The following is a 21133-nucleotide window of genomic DNA, read 5'->3' as shown; positions in this document are numbered from 1 at the left end:
AGAGCTCATCAATAAATTTGGTAAATTTGCAAGATACAAAATTAATACACAGAAATCTGTTGCATTTCTATAAATAAAAATGAAAGATCAGAAAGAGAAATTAAAGAAACAATCTCATTTACCATTGCATTCAAAAGAATAAAATACCTAGAAAGAAACCTACCTAAGGAGACAAAAGACCTGAAGTCTGAAAATTATAATATGCTAGGAAAGAAATTGAAGATGACATAGATAGAGAGATATACCATGCTCTTGGATTGGAAGAATCAATACTGTCAACATGAATATGTTATCCAAGGCAATATACAGATTCAATGCAAGCCCTGCCAAATTACCAATGGCATCTTGCACAGAACTAGAACAAAAGAATCTTAATATTTGTATGGAGACACAAAGACCTCGAATACACAAAGCAATCTTGAAAAGAAAAACAGCTGGAGGAATCAGGCTCCCTAACTTCAGACTATACTACAAAACTACAGTCATCAAAATAGTATGGTACTGGCACAAAAAACAGAAATATAGATCAATGGAACAGGATAGAAAACACAGAAATAAACCCATGCACCTATGGTCAATTAATCTGCAACAAAAGAGGCAAGACCATACAATGGAGGAAAGACAGTCTCTCCAATAAGTGCTGCTGGTTAAATTGGACAGCCACATGTGAAAGAATGAAATTATAACATTCTCTAATGCCATACACAAAAATAAACTCAAATTGGATTAAAGACCTAATGTAAGATCGTATACTACAAAACTCTTAGAGGAAAACATAGGCAGAACACTCTCTGTCATAAATTGCACCAAGATCTTTTCTGAGTCATCAGGTAGTTGAAATTAGAAAAAAATAAATAAGCAAATGAGACCTAATGAAACTCAAAGGCTTATGCACAGCAAAGGAAACCATAAACAAAACAAAAATACAATCCACAGAATGGGAGAAAATACTTTCAAATGATGTAACCAACAAGGGATTAAGCTCTAATGTTTACAAACAGCCCATGTGGCTCAATATCGAAAACAAATGAAACAAACTACCCAATCAAAAAATGGACAGAAGACCTAAATAGATATTCTCCCAGGAAGACATCCAGATGGCCAAGAGGAACATTAAAAGATGTTCAACATCAGTAATTATTAGAGAAAAATAAATCAAAACTACAATGAGATATTACTTCACACCAGTCAGAATGGACACCATGAAAAAAATCTACAAACAATAAATGCTGAATACAGCATGGAGAAAAGGGAACCCTTCTAGACTTTTCATGGGAATGCAATTTGTTACAACCACTATAGAGAACAATTATGGAGGTTCATTAAGAAACAAAAATTTGAGCTACTATATGATCCAGCCATTCCACTCCTGGACCCATATCTGGAGAAAATCATGGTTCAAAAGGCTACATGCATCCCAGTGTTCACTGCAAAACTACTTACAATAGTGAAGACATGGGAGCAACCTAAATGTCCATCGACAGATGAATGGATAAAGAAGATGTGGTACATATACACAATGGAATATTACTCAGCCATAAAAAAGAATAAACTAATGCCATTTACAGCAACATGGATGGACCTGGAAATTATCATACTAAATGAAGGAAGTCAGACAGAGAAAGACAAATATCATATCATATTGCAATTATGTGGAATCTAAAAAAAATAATACAAATTAACTTACTTAAAAAACAGAAACCGACTCACAGACTTAGAGAACAAACTTATGGTTACCGAGTAGGAGGGTGGTGGGGAGTGATTGAGTGGGAGTTTGAGATCGACATGTACACTGCTTGATTTAAAACAGATAACCAACAAAGACCTACTGTATAGTCCAGGGAATGCCACTCAATATTCTGTAACAACCTAAATGTGAAAAGAATTTGAAAAAGAATAGATATATGTATATTTGAACCACTTTGCTGTACACCTGAAGCTAGCACAGCATTGTTAATCAACTATGCTCCAAATAATATAAATTTTTTTAAAAAACCTAAAAATTTAAAACAATCTATAAATAAAAAGTTGAAAATAAAAAAAAATATGTTGAAGAATAATATTGGTAAACAGGGTACATTTTAAAAAATAATATTGCTGTTAAATCGTAAAATTTGCACAGCTGGGATTATTTAGAAATGTTTTAAATATATATATAAAAATATATACCTCATCTCATTTGTATTTTAATATTTATATACAAATTATATACATACATGTATAATGAAAATTATATACCTAAAATTAAAACTGTAAAAAAATAACAAAAATAACAAAAAATAATTAAAGCATACAGCTGTTTCTAAGATTCTTAAAAGCTTAACTTAATCAGTTTTCAAGCAATTATTGATCATTTACTATGTGACAGGCATAAATAACACATGGTGAATGTACTTTTAGTTTACTCACATTTTTTTCTTATGATCTTTGTATTTTATTAGTTATATCTTGAATAATATAATATTACACTTGAATAACATAATAGCAATTAATTAAAACTATATTTTGTGGTAATTAATATCAAATGTATTGTGAAAAATACAAGGAATAATAGTTTTAAAAACCTTACTATATTAGAATGTTGTCTTCAATTCATATTAGGATAATTTCTCTTCCAAAGTCATTTCAAAGTGCTTTGCTCTGGTCCAGTTTTATTTTATGACATGCACTAATAATGGTGTCTTGCTGTAAGTGTTTGGGACTAAAATGGATTCTTCAAGATTTATGTTGCACCTATAACAATAAAATCATGACAACATCTATATTTTTTTCTGGAAAGTTTTTTATATTTTCATTTTTAGCCACCATCAAGATTTATTCCTTTTAATGTGAAAAAGTGAAAAACTGGCAATATTTACTCACTCAGTGCCTATGAAGCATAGCAATATTCTATATTGCTAGAATATAGCAAGTTTTGTTTATTCACCTTTCCTTTCTTTTTACTATAAAAGTCTTAAACCATTACCCAAGAAATGAGTATAGGTATTTTAAGAATGTCTTATGTAATCATTGTACCTTGTTTTGCTATCAATGTAGATTACATTAAGTGGTTTATTTACTCCAAAACATACACTTGTTATCTCTCACTTTCTACTTATAACATTTCTCCATCCAGGTAATTCAGAACAATGAGACAATCACAAATATCCTACACTTGTTTCAAATTAAGGCAAGACAATATATTCAGATAAAATTCGAACAATGTTGACATATTTTGACAAAAAATACAATATTATTATACATTTATTGATGACCTATTACGTACTATTTTAAGGTAACAAAATCATTTTGGAGGGTAAAATACTTTTTGCAAATAATAGGTTGACAAAGCTCATGTAGGATGAATAAAAGAATACAAGGTAAAATTCCACAAAGCCTCCAGTTGTTTTTTGTTTTTTTGTTTTTTTTTTTTTTGAGGTATGTGGGCCTCTCACTATTTGGCCTCTCCCATTGTGGAGCACAGGCTCTGGATGCGCAGGCTCAGCAGCCATGGCTCACGGACCCAGATGCTCCGCGGCATGAGGGATCTTCCCAGACCGGGACATGAACCCGTGTCCCCTGCATCGGCAGGCAGACTCTCAACCACTGTGCCACCAGGGAAGCCCAGCCTCCAGTTTATGAAGACTCCTTCTCAAAAGCATAAAACAGCAACAACAACAATTTAAAAAATCCCCAAATGTTACTTTAACTCTGATACTAGGATTATCCAACCTAATAAATTAACTGGGTAAGACTAATAGTATTAATAATGATGATCTGGTTTGCCACACAGCCAGTAGTGCCATTTCCACCCAGTAGGAAGCCAATTCTAAAATCATATTTATTATTTTCAATATAAATATTCTAGAGGAGGATTTTGGTTTTATCAAGTAGTTTATAAACTGTGATAATTTGTTTTAGATATTGTATTTCAGGTATTGATGTGCTATGCAAATGTGTTCCTGTGTGTGAATGTGTATGTCAATTTATATATGGAATATTTAAAGTGTGTATCTTGCACTTACCAATTGCATTATATTAAGGGAATGACAAAAGGACATATTGAGAATATCCAAAGTATAAAATATTTTTTCAGAATCAGACCATGACCTTGTGCCTGAGCGGGTTAGAAATTAGAGTCAGTATATTTGGAAAACATAATAGTCTACTTAGAATAAGAAAATATTTTTTCTTATTGGTTGGCATTTCAGAAAGCTATGTTTAGAGTATATAATGTGAACGAGGACTTTGAAGATGAGTAGGATTTCAACAAGCCTGTAAAATAATTCAAGGCAATAGCAGGTTCATATCAAAGTTATGAAGGAAAACATTTTAATATGCTCCCAAATCCAAATTATTGGTATATGAATATGAATCCTGAAGAAAATTACTGTAAAGGGAATCTGGAAATAGATTGTGCCATTTTTATGGTTTTTTATAATGTGACATTAAAAAGCTGAATGTAACTTGGTTCATTTTGTAAAATCATAACTATGAAAAGAACAATAGAGTTAGCAGCTATAGTTGTGTATGAGTCTTAGGACTGGTGTATTATTTCTTTTCAGTTTTATCTCCACAAATTCTATTCATGTTACTATTTGCATTTATAATAAACACAATATTAATATATGATTTTGATATACTTAAGAGTTATAATTTGTAAATATCCACAGTGAGATATACATTTAAAATTAGTATAGTTACTATTCTCTGAACCAGAAATATTTTTGTGCTCTCTCTGCTTTTTTAAATTTATCCCATTCCCTAAGATTTGGTGAAACTCTACCATTTGAGAAACTCTGGCACTTAACTCTACATTTCTCTCATCATTGAGAGTATTCTATTTCTCTCACTAGCTACAATAGAAATTTTCAACAGAGTGACATATAGAATGGTTATATGTACTTGTGGAAAAATAAAACACACACAAAATTAAAAATGAATAATAAATGGTTAATCTGTATGAGAAGTGTTGTAATTCAATAAGCAGCAGAGATTTAAAGAAAAAGCGTTTCCCAATGGGCTACATTAAGATTATTTAATAAAATGCATACTTTAAGCACATGATGTCAGTATATGAATATGTAAATACATGTTTGAATCTGTGTATGTATTATATGTGTATATATAGCACTAAGGGAAACACAGATGGAATAATGAGAATTCAATCTTCCTATCTGCTCAGATTTTCTTCTCAACATTTGGGTGATGTCTGAAATTCCACAGAACAACTAGTGTACCAAGTGTACTATTTAAATACTCTTGACAATTATGAAAATGTGTATGCATGAGAGCAAAATAATTATATATACACCTAAAGTACACTTTTCTCACAAGTCTCATTGATAAAGCTTATGAAATTTTTTTCACAGAATTCCATCTACACCAATGGTAATTACATAGCATTCATTTTACAGGCCCTTGCTTTATTTTTTGTATAAAATAATGTAATAACTTTCTAAATCTCCTCACTGGCTACTTCTTTTATTTGCCTTTAAGTGTGTCTTTTGTATTTCAGTCAGAATTTTCTTTGTCAAACCCAATCACAGAATCACTATAATTAAGTTTCCTTTGGTTTGGAGAACAGCATTTGAAGTTTTTAGTTTGGTATTTAAACCTCTTCATAATATGCTCCAATTTACCTTCCTAGATTAAATTTCCACTCCTTCCCCTCCTCTGATTCTCTCCCTATTTTCTGGGCACAGCAAATTATAAACCATTTCTAAAGCACATACAAATTAATTGCCACTTTACTTTTAGCCTCTTTATTTTTAACTCCCTCCCTGAAATGCTCTTCATGCTTATCACCACATCTAACTCTAGAAGAATGCCATTTTTCTGTCAGGATCCAAACTTTGTGAAATGATGATTTCCTTTGTGACAGAATTAATTGCTATCTCCTTTCCCTGAAAAACCTTATACATAATTCTAACATAGTAGTTTTATAGTCTAGATAGTTACTTCTAGATGGCATGTATGCTCACCATATCATAAATTTCAATAAATGTGCTTAGAACATAACTAATGCAAACATATACATTTGACAGGTATATATCAGTATAATGTAGATATGTGCAAATTCTTATTGTGTTACACAAAGATTATTATTATTAAAATCAGAATGTAAACTATTTGAAAATATTATAGTTGAAATAGTTTCTATGGTCATGTTTTAAATACATGGTTTAAAAACCATTCAGTTTTTATGTCAAGATTTTTATAATATATTGACTGGATCTAAATATTTAAAAGCTTAAATTACTGAAAAATCTTAAATTATTGAAATAACATATGTGGTATATCAAATGACATAATTAAAACAATCATGATATGTTTGATGTTCTTTATTCAAGGGAAAACAATCCATGGATTGGGAGAGGGCAGTGCCACACAAGCAGTAGAGTATTCTTCCCAAGCGGTTTGGAAAGAAAAAGTTTGACCATAGCTTAGTCACACATAAAATTCCTTTCTCAAATTCTCTTTCTACAAATCTTCTACAACATTATATATTCATTCAAGTTTTGTCCTGTTTTATTATTTTGTCCCCATTCTGGGGAAACTAGTCATTTGGCTTTCATACAGATTATTTTCTTTCACCCTTATTATTTAAAGTAATTTTAATTACATATATTGATTATAAACCTTAACCCATATAATCCTTTATTCCCAGTGAAAGTTAAGAAGGAAGCAACTGTGGACTGTTACAGTAGCATTCTGTGGACTGGAAAATTTATAAATACATTTTATAATTTCTACAAGTATATTCTCCCTCACAGTAAAATCTTCAATGTTCACAAAACATGTCTACTAATAGGCTCAAATATATTTAGTTCCTCTATATAAGGAAGCCAAAAGTGGATAAACCAAGGATCAATAATTAATGTATTATCCTATTTGGAAATGATCTTGATATTCAATGAATATCCATCATTTAACTTACCTCAGTATAACTTGAATGTTTCAAGATACCAAAAATATTTTGGAAACTATTAAGTAGATGTACCATAAAGCAAAATTACTGTTGAAAATTTCAACAATAAGAAAATTTTTATCTTACATCTATTTTTTGTTTTGCGGTATGTGGACCTCTCACTGTTGTGGCCTCTCCCATTGCGGAGCACAGGCTCTGGACATGCAGGCTCAGGGACCATGGCTCACGGGCCTAGCCACTCCACAGGCATGTGGGATCTTCCCAGACCGGAGCACGAACACGTGTCCCCTGCATCGGCAGGCAGACTCTCAACCACTGCACCACCAGAGAAGCCCATATCTTACATCTATTTAATTTACTTGTTCTTAACAATAATGTTTAGATTACTCATGAAAATTTCAAAAATTTTGCTCTTCAAAAATGAGACATTGAAGAGCAAGCCACCATCTTAAGTTATCTTTCTTGCTGACAAATTCTGTGACAGAGATAACATGAGCTCATTTGATTTTTAGTAAACCTAGGTAGAATAAAAGTTGTATTTAATGCTGATAAATCTAAAGACATGCCTACTTTAATTAAACCAACAACTTAACCTAGATTTACTGAAGTTTATCTTAGACGATGTGAACTTGAAATACAATTGGCTTACCTTCCATATGTCTGAGAGTATACTTGATTTATGTAAATGTTTGATTTTATTTAAGTAAATTAAATAAAGTGTTTTACAAATTAATTTTGGCAATACAATTTAAGGTTGAAAAATCACACATCTATAACATACATGTATAGACATACATAAAGATACACATGGATGCAAACAGAGATCTCATAGCTTCTGTTTTAAAATTTTAGCCACAGATGGATATGATAATGAAAAAAAAAGTAGAAAAAGAAGATTCCAGTGTTCTAGATTTAGAGCTGTTGTCCTTGGAATATTTTCCCACCTCTGGGTACATAGTTTCATTTTGGTTTAGGGAAAAAGGTATTTAAAAAAATTCTTACCATGTTCTGAATGTCAGCTACCAATTTGGACAACTTCTGACCATAGAGCTACTTAAAAAAATAATTTTAAATATCTTGTCAAATTTCAGCTGGAACAAACAGTAAATATTCCAGGCAGTATTGAACACCAGGGATGCAAGAAGCATCCCCAAAGAGGGTACAAAAGATACTACTTTCTCAAGATTAACATCCACTTCCAAAGATAGCCAAAAAAAAAAGACTTAGATGATTCCTTTGAGAGTTGGCAACAGTTGGTAGACCACTAGCTACAGATGGAGTGCAACCCACATTTCTGTTGGCCATATTTTGGGGACACCAACCTGAGACGTGAGCTGCCTGTATAAGGGAGAACCAAAAAGCCATGTGCCTTGGGCAGGCAGAAAGCAAACCAAAGTTCTCAGAACAAAAGATGAGACAAATTAAGAAGGCAATTGCCATACATTGGGGAGAAAATATCAATGAACAGTGGATTTGGATTGTTTATTCAAAAAATCTGGATTAGGAAAGGAGGGGAAAATGTGAAATTTTACCTTTCTTTCTCAACAAGGTCCTAAGGAGAGCTGGGAGAGCTGAATCTGGTAAAAATTCTCTGGTAGGAATTTTTCACTGGCCAGCCAGTTTTCCCAGGATCCCATCTGAAGGCTCCCAAGCAAGTGGGGTTTAAAGTAGAGAGTATAGCCTTAGTATTTAAAATACTTGGCAAGATTTTCCCCTAATTCTAATTTTAGTTTCCCCCTGGCTGTTTAAAATAATAACTAGTAGCAGTTTACCAGAGAATCTCTTTGATTCCTGTTAATACTCAGAGGGGTCTATATTGAATCCTTCCACTGAGGATAAGCAAAGGGACATTAGAGTTGGTGTGGAAGGATTTGACAAAACCGCTGAGGATAATATTTTTCCCTAAGTTTTTGATGATTGAAAATGAGACATCAAGATCTTGGTCATTGTTTTGATGATGAGGTCCTTGGAGGCAAAAAGGGGAAGGTCCAGGTGTTTTAGGTTTCTGGCCTTGGACCTGGCTGCAGTAATAAGGCCACTTACTTGGTGGACTTCTCTTTATAGCCTTGTAGTCTCTTCAAAGTAGAAAATAAATTCAGTTAGAGGATTATTAGACTGAGTACTCACCTCAAAGGACAATAAAGAGGAATATTATGAGTCATTATAATCTTTTGTTTTAGATACCACTCATGTCTGTAACTTTTCATCAGACATTTGCAATCAATCTTTCAATGAAGCTATTGTGGAATCTTAAAGCCTTTTTACCAAATAGCAGAAAACACACAAAAAAGGAAAAGACATACAAAAACAGACACAAAACAATTGAGAAAATTGTTATAGAAACATATATATCAATAATTACCTTAAATGTAAGTGGACAAAATGCTCAAATCAAAAGACACAGACTAGCTGAATGGACACAAAAACAAGACCTGTATGTATACTGTTTACAAGAGACCCACTTCAGACCTAGGGACATATACAGACTGAAAGTGAGGGGATGGAAAAAGATATTCCATGCAAATGGAAATCAAAAGAAAGCTGGAGTAGCTATACTCATTAGAGAAAATAGACTTTAAAATAAAGACTATCACAAGAGACAAAGAAGCACACTACATAATGATCAAGGGATCAATCTAAGAAGAATATGTAACAATTATAAATATTTATGCACCCAACATAGAAGTACCTCAATACAAGATAAATGTTAATAGCCATAAAAGGAGAAATTGACAATAACACAAAAATAGTGAGGGACTTTAACACTCCACTTACAACAATGGACAAATCATCAAGACAGAAAACTAATATGGAAACACAAGTCTTAAATGACATATTAGACCAGATAGAATTAATTGATATTTATAGGACATTCCATCTAAAAGCAGCAAAATACACTTTCTTCTCAAGTGCATAAGGGATATTCTCAAGGGTATATCACATCATGGATCACAAATCAAGCATTGGTAAATTTAAGAAAATTGAAATCACATCAAGAACTTTTTCTTACCACAATGCTATGAGATTAGAAATCAATTACAGGAAAAAAAAACCTGTAAAATATACAAACAGAATGAAATAAGTCAGAAAGAGAAAAACAAATACCATATGCTAACACATATATATGGAAACTTAAAAAAAAAAAGGTCTGATGAACTTAGGTACAGGACTGGTATAAAGATGCAGATGTAGAGAATGGACTTGAGGACATGGGGGAGGGGAAGAGTAAACTGGGATGAAGAGAGAGGGTAGCATTGACATATACACACTACCAAATTTAAAATAGATAGTTAGTGAGAAGCAGCTGCATAGCACAGGGAGATCAGCTCAGTGCTTTGTCACCACCTAGAAGGGTGGGATATGGAGGGTGGAAGGGAGACACAAGAGAGAGGCGATATGGGAATATATGTATACATATAGCTGATTCACTTTGTTATACAACAGAAATTAACACAACATTGTAAAGCAATTATACTCCAAAATAGATGTCAAAAAAACACAAGCAAATGGAGGCTAAAAAATATGTTACTGAATAACCAATGGATCATGGACAAAATCAAAGGGGAAATTTTAAAATACCTAGAAACAAATGACAACCAAAACATGACAACACAAACTGTATGGGATGCTGCAAAAGCAGCTCTAAGAGAGGAGTTTATAGCAATACAATTCCACCTCAAAAAACAAGAAAAAATCTCAAATAAACCACCTATCTGTACATCTAAATCAGTTAGAGAAAGAAGAACAAACAAAGCTCAAAGTTAGTAGAAGTGAAAAAAAGCATAAAGATCAGAGCAGAAATAAATGAAATAGAAACAAAGAAAACAATAGCAAAGATGAATGAAACTAAAAGTTGGTTCTTTAAGGAGATAATCAAAACTGATAAACGTTTAGCCAGACTCATCAGGAAAAAAGGGAGAGGGCACAAATCAAAAAATCAGAAAGAAAAAAGGAGAAGTTACAATGGACACCACAGAAATACAAAGGGCCATAAGAGACTGCTACAAGAACTATATGCCAAAAAATGAGCAACCTGGAAGAAACGGACAAATTCTTGGAAGGTTGTACCTTCCAAGACTGAACCAGGAAGAAACAGAAAATAAGAACAGACCAATCACAAGTACTGTGACTAAAATTCTTCCAGCAAGCCCAAGTCCAGACCCAGGTGGCTTCACAGGTGAATTCTATCAGGTATTTAGAGAAGAGATAACACCTATTATTCTCAAACTCTTCAAAAAATTGTAGAGGATGAAACATTCAAGCTCATTCTCTGAGGCCACCATCACCCTGATATGAAACCAGACAAGGATATCACAAAAAAAGAAAACTGCAGGCCAATATCACTGATGAACATAGACACAAAAATTCTTAACAAAATACTAGCAAACCAAATCCAAAAACACACTGAAAAGATTATACACCATGATCAAGTGGGATTTATCTGAGGGATACAAGGATTCTTCAATATATGCAAATCAACCAGTATGATACACCGTATTAACAAATTGAAGAATAAAAACCATATGCTCATCTCAATAGATGTAGAAAAAGTTGTGATAAAATTCAACACCAATTTATCATAGAAACTCTCCAGGAAATTGGCATAGAGGGAAACTACCTTAACATAATAAAGACCATACATGACAAACTCACAGAAAACAGCATTCTCAATGGTGAAAAACTGAAAGCATTTCCTCTAAGTTCAGAAACAAGAAAAGGATGTCCACTCTCACCTCTTTTATTCCACATAGTTTTTGAACTCCTAGCCATGGCAATCAGAGAAGAAAAATAAATAAAAGGAATCCAAATTGGAAAAGAAGTAAAACTGTCACTGTTTGCAGTTAACATGACACTGTACATAGAAAATCCTAAAGATACAACCAGAAAACAACTAGATATCATCAATGAATTCCATAAAGTTGTAGGATACAAAATTAATACACAAAAATCTCTTATATTCCTAAACACTAACAATGGAAGATCAGAAAGAGAAATTAAGGAAACAATCCCAAGTATTACTGAAACATAAAGAATAAAATACTTAGGAATAAACCTACCTAAAAAGGCAAAAGACCTCTACTCAGAAAACTATAAGATACTGTTGAAAGAAAGACAACACAAACAGATGGAGAGATATACACTGGTTTTGGATTGGAACAATCGATATTGTGAAAATGACTATACTACCCAAAGCAAACAACAGATTCAATGCAATACATATCAAAATACCAAGGACTTTTTTCACAGATCTAGAGCAAAAAAAATCTTAAAATTTGTACAGAAACAAAAAAGACCCTGAATAACAAAAGTAATCTTGAGAAAAGGAAACGGAGCTGGAGGAATCAGGCTCCCTGACTTCAGGCTATACTTCAAACATATAGTAATCAAGACAGTATAGTACTAGCACAAAAAAAAAAAGAAAAGAAAGAAAGAAAGAAAGAAATATTGATCAGTGGAACAGGGTAGAAAGCCCAGAGATAAACCCATGCACTAATGGTCACCTAATCTATGACAAAGCAGGCAAGAGTATACAATGGAGAAAAGACAGTCTCTTCAATAAGTGGTGCTGGGAAAACTAATCAGCTACATGAAAAACAATGAAATTAGAACACTTCCTAACACCATACACAAAAATAAACTCAAAATGAATTAAAGACATAAGTGTAAGGCCAGACACTATAAAACTCTTAGAGGAAAACATAGACAGAACACTCTGACATAAGTTACAGCGAGACATTTTTTGACCCACCTCCTAGAGTAATGAAAATAAAAATAAACAAATGGGACATAATTAAATTTAAAGTTTTGCACAGCAAAGAAAACCATAAGCAAGATGAAAAGACAACCCTCAGAATGGGAGAAAATATTTACAAACAAAGCAACTGACAAGGGATTAATCTCCACAATATACAAGCAGAACATGCAGCTCAATATCAAAAAAAGCAAACAACCCAATCAAAAAATGGGCTGAAGACCTAGACATTTCACCAAAGAAGCCATACAGATTGCCCACAAACACATGAAAATCTGCTCAACATCACTAAGTATTAGAGAAATGCAAATCAAAACTACAATGATGTATCAACTCCCACTGGTCAGAAGGTTCATCATTAAAATATCTACAAACAATCAATTCTGGAGAGGATTTGGAGAAAAGGGAACCCTCTTACCCTGTTGGTGGGAATGTAAATTGATACAGCCACTATGGAGAACAGTATGGTTGTTCCTTCAAAAACTAAAAATAGAACAACCATATGACCTAGAAATCCCACTCCTGGGCATATACCTAGAGAAAACTATAATTCAAAAATATACAAGTACCGAAATGTTCATTGCAGCACTATTTACAGTAGCCAGGACATGGAAGCAATCTAAATGTCCCTCAACAGATGAATGAATAAAGAAGATGTGGCACATATATACAGTGGAAAATTACTCAGCCATCAAAAGAAATGAAATTGAGTTATTTATAGTGAGGTGGACGGACCTAGAGTCTGTCATACAGAGTACAGTAAGTCAGAAAGAGAAAAACAAATATTGTGTAATATTGCTTATATGTGGAATCTAGAAAAATGATACAGATGAACCTATTTGAAAAGAGGAAATAGAGACACAGACATATAGAACGGACATATGGATACCAAGGGGGGAACGAAGGGGTGGAATGGATTGTGAGATTGGGATTGACACATATAAGTACTATATATAAAATATACACAGATAACTAGTGAGAACCTACTGTATAGTTCAGGGAACTCTACTCAGTGCTCTGTGGTGACCTAAAGGGGAATGGTATCTAAAAAATAGGGGGTATATGTATACGTAGAGCTGATTCACTTTGTTGTGCAGCAGAAACTAACACAACATTGTAAAGCAACTATACTCCAATAAAAATTAATTTAAAAAAAGATTTTGAAGGCTTCTGCATGCCAATTATAAAAGATATCCCATTCTGTTTGATTTGGGAGACTCTGCTTTCAAGTGCACTTCTTAAATGACTGACCTTGTCTAATTGGAACATTTCCCATAATGACCATTGAAATTCTAGGTTATCTTAGTAAGATTTTGCCATTTTTGTAGATATCTACATCTTCCAGAATCACAGTTTTTAGACATAAAATAAGCAGGTATGCTGGAATGGGACACACTCAACTCTTTAAACTTGAGGATCCCATTTCTATAGCTAAGCCTTGGGTCCCTCAGAGCCAAATTAATGGATGTGCTGCTGGATTAGGAATTTTATGGTATTTTACACTGTTTCTTATTGAATGAAAACTTTCTTGAGGTTGGCAGGTTACCTAGTGTCAACCTAACCCATTCTGTGACCAACTCATCCTAGGAAAGGAGTCTTAGAGTTAGGTGGTGAGGGTTCTAATAACTCTCAAGTGCTTGATGTGTGTCTACCAATTTTGTGGCTTTGACTTCTGAGATTCCCATTGACAACAGATATATTATGCCTTTCATGAGAAGATTTCTTTATAGTGGCAGATGCACTAAAGGCTTTTAATATTCTAACTTGTGCCTACTTATATTTTGATGCTCCAGTGGTCAAAATGGTCCAAATCGCTTGTCTTAATTTATTTCCCTGAGTCCTCTACCAGTTTATGCTGTGGATTTACCTCAAAGCTTTTCTGAGTCCTCCAGTGGCTGTCATCTTGCTTTCTTTAGATTGAGGGGTACCCATTATTTTCCCTTTTTGAAGTATTCCTACCAAATTCAAACAGACGTAATGTTTCTGGCTGCCTGTACACAGCTACTGAGACCTATATAGGACCTCTTGAAGACACTTACCTGGTAGATGAAGTTGGCCACAAACCCAAATGTTGAGGCCCACTAGGTCTCACTGTAAAAAATATGGAGTCTATCACACTGCAATTTTCCACCCAGAAGCATTAACAGAAACAAACTTGAAGAGCTCAGAATGCAAAATAAGTGGAATTCAATCCAAGAGAACCTTACTGGAGATCTCAGAGAGTGGCTGAAGAGGCAGCAGGTCAAAAGGCTCTGTGGGTATCTTTGCCTGTGTTTGGGAGCTGTCTTGGAATGTTCAGCAATTGTCTTCAGGTTCAATTGTCTTCTTGTCACCAAAACAGTCAAACATCAAAAGTAAAACAATTTAATAAAGAATATGATGTCTTCTGTTCAAGGGAAAACAATCCATGGACTGAGGAAGTACAGTGCCTTAGAAGCAACAGAGCACTCTTTCTGAATGATTTTGGGCATGAGTGAGTTTTAGTGTTAGAAGCAGCACATAAAAATAGGGAAAAATTGCCTGGGGTTACAAATCTGACCTTATTTAGAAAGATAAAAGAACAAAGAAACAAGTATATAGTCCAGAGATGAGTTGGTATTTGGTGATTGGCGACTGCATATACTTCATTTCTGGTCAAACACAGAATTTACAGAAACAGGAAAGCTTGGTTTGCTGATGTGGTATTCTGGGAAGGAGTGGCTCTGTCTTGTGTCTAGAAATTTATTTCAATATGTACAGACAAATTTGATCTGTACCTATAGCTTGAAGCTCTATCTAATCTATGCCAATGTCTGCATGCTTTCAAAATCATAGATAACTGTTCAAAGCAGAAAAATTGGTAAATAAAATTTTAAAAATTTGAAGATAGGATAGTCATAAGAATTCTTTTAGTTTCAATGAATTGTCAGAATTGGAGAAAGGGCATTTGATCAATATCTTGATTTATGGAATAAGAGAAAAAAAACTTAGACCAACAATTTTTTTTTCTTTTTTTTTTTTTTTGCTGTATGCGGGCCTCTCACTCTTGTGGCCTCTCCCATTGTGGAGCACAGGCTCCGGACGCACAGGCTCAGCGGCCATGGCTCACGGGCCCAGCTGCTCCGCGGTCTGTGGGATCTTCCTGGACCGGGGCACAAACCCGTGTCCCCTGCATTGGCAGGCGGACTCTCAACTACTGCACCACCAGGGAATCCCAAGTCCAACAATTTTAATAAATATCATTCCCATACCAATGAAGCTTTTATTTATTCATTAGTTTTTTAATTTTTTAATTGAAATATAGTTTATTTACAATGTTGTGGCAATCTCTGCTGTACAGCAAAGTGACTCAGTTATACACATATATACATTCTGTTTTTATATTATTTTACATTATGGTTTATCACAGGATATTCAATAGTTTCCTGTGCTATACATTGAGACCTTGTTGCTTATCCATTCTAAATGTAATAGTTTGCATCTATCAACCCCAAACTCCCAGTCCATTCCTCTCCCTACCTCCACCCCTTGGCAATCACAAGTCTGTTCTCTATGAGTCTGTTTCTGTTTTGTAGATAGGTTCATTTGCACTGTGGTTTAGATTCCACATATAAGTGATAGCATATGATATTTGTTTTTATCTTTCAGACTTACTTCACTTAGTATGATAATTTCTAGTTGTATCCATGTTGCTTCAAATAGCATTATTTTGTTCTTTTTTCTATGACTGAGTAGTATTGGATTGTATATATGTACCACATGTCTTTATCCATTCATCTGTTGACAGACATTTAGGTTGTGTCCATGTTTTGGCTACTGTGAACAGTGCTGCTATGAACATATGGGTGCATGTATCTTTTTGAATTATAGCTTCGTCTGGATATATTCCCAAGAGTGGGATTGCTGGATCATATCGTAATTCTATTTTTAGTTTTCTGAGAAGTCTCCATACTGTTTCCCATAGTGGCTGTACCAACTTACATTCCCACCAGTGGTGTAGTAGGGTTCCTTTTTCTCCAAATCCTCTCCAGGATTTGTTATTTGTACACATTTTAATGATGGCCACCCTGATCAGTGTGAGGTGGTACCTCATTGTAGTTTTGACTTGCATTTCTCTAATAATTAGTGATGTTGAGCATCTTTTCATGTGTTTACTGGCCATCTGTATGTCTTCTTTGGAGAAATGTCTATTAAGTTCTGTCCATATTTTGATTGGTTTATTTGTTTTGCTGTTGTTGTTGAGTTGTATGAGTTATATGTAAATTTTGGAGATTAAGCCCTTGTCTGTTACATCATTTGCAAATATTTTCTCCCATTCTGTAGGTTGTCTTTTGGAGTTTTTGTTGTTTGGTTTCCTTTGTTGTGCAAAAGCTTGTAAGTTTGATTAGGTCCCATTTGTTTCTTTTTGTTTTTATTTATATTGCCTTGGGAGACCTAAGAAAACATTGGTACAATTCATGTCAGAGAATGTTTTACCTATGCTCCAAAGAAGCTTTTAAAATGCTAATAATTAAAATAAAATATTATATTGCCATTTTATTATCTAATATACACTTATAAATATTATTTATTAATATGTTATCATTATTATATTATCATATAATAAAAGAAATAGAAATAGTCAAAAATTTTCTAAATGTAAAGTGCATTCTAATTCTCATAACCTCTGACTTTTCAAAAACTTTCTAAACACACTTTTAGAAAATTGAGGATTATGTAATACAAACTATGTTCACATGCATGGTTATAAGCATTTAGTTCATCAAAATATTTATTCCTCCCTCCATATTCTTCCATAAAACCTTCTTATGACTCCTTTGCACTTAAATCACTACAACCAGTTTTGGTTATCAAATAGACTTATTTAGGTTCAGCACCTATTCTGTCATGAAAGAAAAATTTTAATGAGTAAATTCATGAAATTTAACTGATCATGTTACTAGAAGAGTCACACCCATCAAGAATTTTAAAAATACCTAGAAACTGAACAGCACAGAAAAAATCAAGACTGTAACCCAGAACATGGCTGAACACCATAGAATTATAATAACTCCAGTTATTTATTTGCCTAATTTGGACCAGAAAATACGTCAGATATTTTACATCTATATATAGTCCTCACAAAATATTCATAGCTTGATTCTCCAGACTACTGAGGATCAGTGTTTAACACTATATCAAGTGTCAGAGAGTTAATAAATGGTTAATGTCTGGTGAGCTGCCTGTATAAGCAGGATAGCACCAGATATTGCACCTTTCCTAAACAATATGGCGTTTCCAAAGAAAGTTGAAATGTCATGCAGAGACTCATTGGAACTACCAACAAGTAGAGAATCTGGGTAAACCTCATTTCACTAAGAATGATTTCAAAGAAAATACAATCTACATATAAAAATTCATATAGAAAAAGGAAAGGAAAGCTTCTTATTGATTCTCAGAAGAAAATCCATAGGAAAACTATATAAAAAACATAATGGAAGGGGATTCCCTGGTGGCGCAGTGGTTGAGAATCTGCCTGCTAATGCAGGGGACACAGGTTCAAGCCCTGGTCTGGGAGGATCGCACATGCCGCGGAGCAACTGGGTCCGTGAGCCACAGCTACTGAGCCTGCGTGTCTGGAGCCTGTGCTCCGCAACAAGAGAGGCCGTGATAGTGAGAGGCCTGTGCACCGTGATGAAGAGTGACCCCCGCTTGCCGCAACTAGAGAAAGCCCTCGCACAGAAATGGAGACCCAACACAGCAAAAATAAATTAATTAATTAATAAACTCCTACCCCCAACATCTTAAAAAAAAAAAACATAATGGAAGAAAGATTTGTAAAGATTATTAACACCAATAATATGAAAGAATGTTTAGCTTCTATAGAATAGAAATTGAAACAAAAAATAAAGCCATATATGAAGATAAAAGATGAAGTGAAAGTTAGAGGTATGAAATACAGAAATATTACAAGGAAACTAAAAATTAATAGAAAAATATAAAAAAAATTAGAGGAGAAATGCTTTGGAGAGAATAACTGATGTCAATGTGATTGATAGACTTGAATATACCCCTTCAAATGAAGGGTAAAGAATCAAAGAGTGAAGAGGAAGACAGATAATGTTGAACTCAACCTAAAGAATCATAGGTGTCCTAAGAAAGAAAAGTCACTATTTTAAAAATAAAGAAAAAATCATTAAAATAAATACAATATTTGAGAACATATTTTGGGAACATCCATTCACAATGTGAAATGAATGTTGAATATTTGAGAAAAAGTTATATGTCTCAAATAAAATAATAATAAAGCATATCCTTAAAAACTTTTTGATGTACTAGAAAAAAAATACTAAACTTAAAGACAAAAATCAAGGAAAAGAGAAGTGAGTTATGGAAGAAATAATGAGATGAAGAGAGAGAATATAAGAATTAATTTCCAAAATATTTACTGTCATAAAATTGTAACACTTTATTTTATTAAATGAAATTAGTTGGATAGATAATTTATATATATTTGCTATGATCTTTTGTATATGCATATATATGTCATGATCTTAATTTTAAAAATCTGAAACATATATATAGTGATATTAAAATATTAAACAGTACTATGCATATATTTTCTAATGCTATTTATAAACATAATAAAGTAAAAGACCATGGAGAGAAAATTAGTGGTTTAAATTATAATAAAGTAATTTGACATCAAAAATAATATACGTGGTATTGAAAATTTATTATAACCTTAGAACTTAGATTTAGAACATACATGACAGAAAAGTGTAGACATTCTTAATCCATATAGAATTTTTAATTTTGTTTTGTTTTGGTTTGGTTTTAGTAATATGAGGTACTCCTATAAAAAAAATGGCAAAATAAAAAAGGATAGACAATTCCCAAATGATGAAATACAATTTTTTAAAAAATTATGTGACAACCACAAAGAAATGTCAAAGACTGGCAAACCATCACAAAGTGATATGATTTTCTACATATTAACTTGGAAAAATAGAATTTAGTAGTTAATTTATATGTTGCAATGATACACCTGAATGGCCTGTTTCATTCAGTGTTGCTGGTCATGTAAGTTGATTAAAATTTCTAGAAAGCAAGTTGACAATGTGCATTGCAAACCTTTAAATTTTTCAAAAGTCATCATGTAAAAAAAACTTAACCTGTAGGTTAAAGTCCTATTTAAAGTTCTATTAATTTATATTATCCAGAAATTGAAACAACTTAAATTTTGAACAGTGGTAGGCTGGTTATATAAATTACCATATTGATAAAGGCAAAAACATTACAATATCAGTAAAGTATGTTTTTCAAATATTTTAATATTATAAAACAGTCACAATAGTTTATTAAATGAAATATGGTGGGTAGAAAATTGTACATATGATATTTTTCCTTTTTAATTTAAAATTACATATGCACTGAAAATATTAAGAAAATTAATTACTAAATTTCTAAATGTTCAAAATGGAGGTGAATTTTCTATGTATTCTCAATGGAAATACATTACTTTTATAATTAGAAGAAAACCATAAATACCATTTGAAAAATCACGTAAAATGAGTTAAAGTAGAATTAGGTAAACAAACCACTGGCATCATAAGGCATTTCCTTCTCCAGCTACTGTCTGGCTCATCAGCCACTTCAGAGCAATGAGAAGTCATTAGAGCAGGTGGCTGCTCATTTTATTTTGATATGGAAGATTAACCTCAGAACAATTTCTGCATTTACTAGAAAACAGTGAGTCATGACAATTGTAAAACCTGTCTCCATCAATATGCAACCAAATTCTTTTATATCAGGGTTTACTCTTACATGGAATGAGTGTTATAAAAGGTTGTAAATTATTCAGAGTATCTAAATTATTCTTATTTTTTAAAATATTTTTATTCTTTGTGTTAGCTACTTGTATATGAAAACAAAATAGAAAGGCAGTAATTGGTTGTAATGCAATAGTATTAGCTTTGTTTTCTAACACATGAAATAGAATTATAAATAGTGAATTGGTGTTGAGGCAAAAAAAAAAAAAAAAAAAAGAAAAGAAAAATTGTCCATAGCACCAAAGCGTGGATATAAATCAGTTATTTCATTAAAATTAATCTAAAATAGATCTATCCATATGTGCATATTCCTTTTTGTTCTCAATAGTGACTATCCCCCTCACCCAGATAATTTTTGTTAATTAAATATCAACACATTTTAGATCAATATTAGCACTGGGGTTGTCTTGACATTATTACATTTGAAATAGACTTCCACTCAGGGATGAGACGTGCAAGATAAATTTAGAAGAAAAAAAATTAACATTTAGCTTGAATTATTTGGTAGGTTCAAAGAATTAGCCTTTTCAAATTTGGCCAGAACATTATCACACTGCAGTAAGCATTTGTCAGTTCTTATCAAGAGTATCATCTACAACTATAGGACTGTCTTTAGTGTTTTCAAGCTATGTAACCAGAAACCAATTGATAATGATGAAAGGTAAATAGTAGTTAAAATAA

The sequence above is a fragment of the Leucopleurus acutus genome (assembly GCF_964270905.1).
Source record: "Leucopleurus acutus genome assembly, chromosome: 18".
NCBI lineage: Eukaryota > Metazoa > Chordata > Mammalia > Artiodactyla > Delphinidae > Leucopleurus > Leucopleurus acutus.
This window is presented reverse-complemented; position numbering follows the sequence as displayed.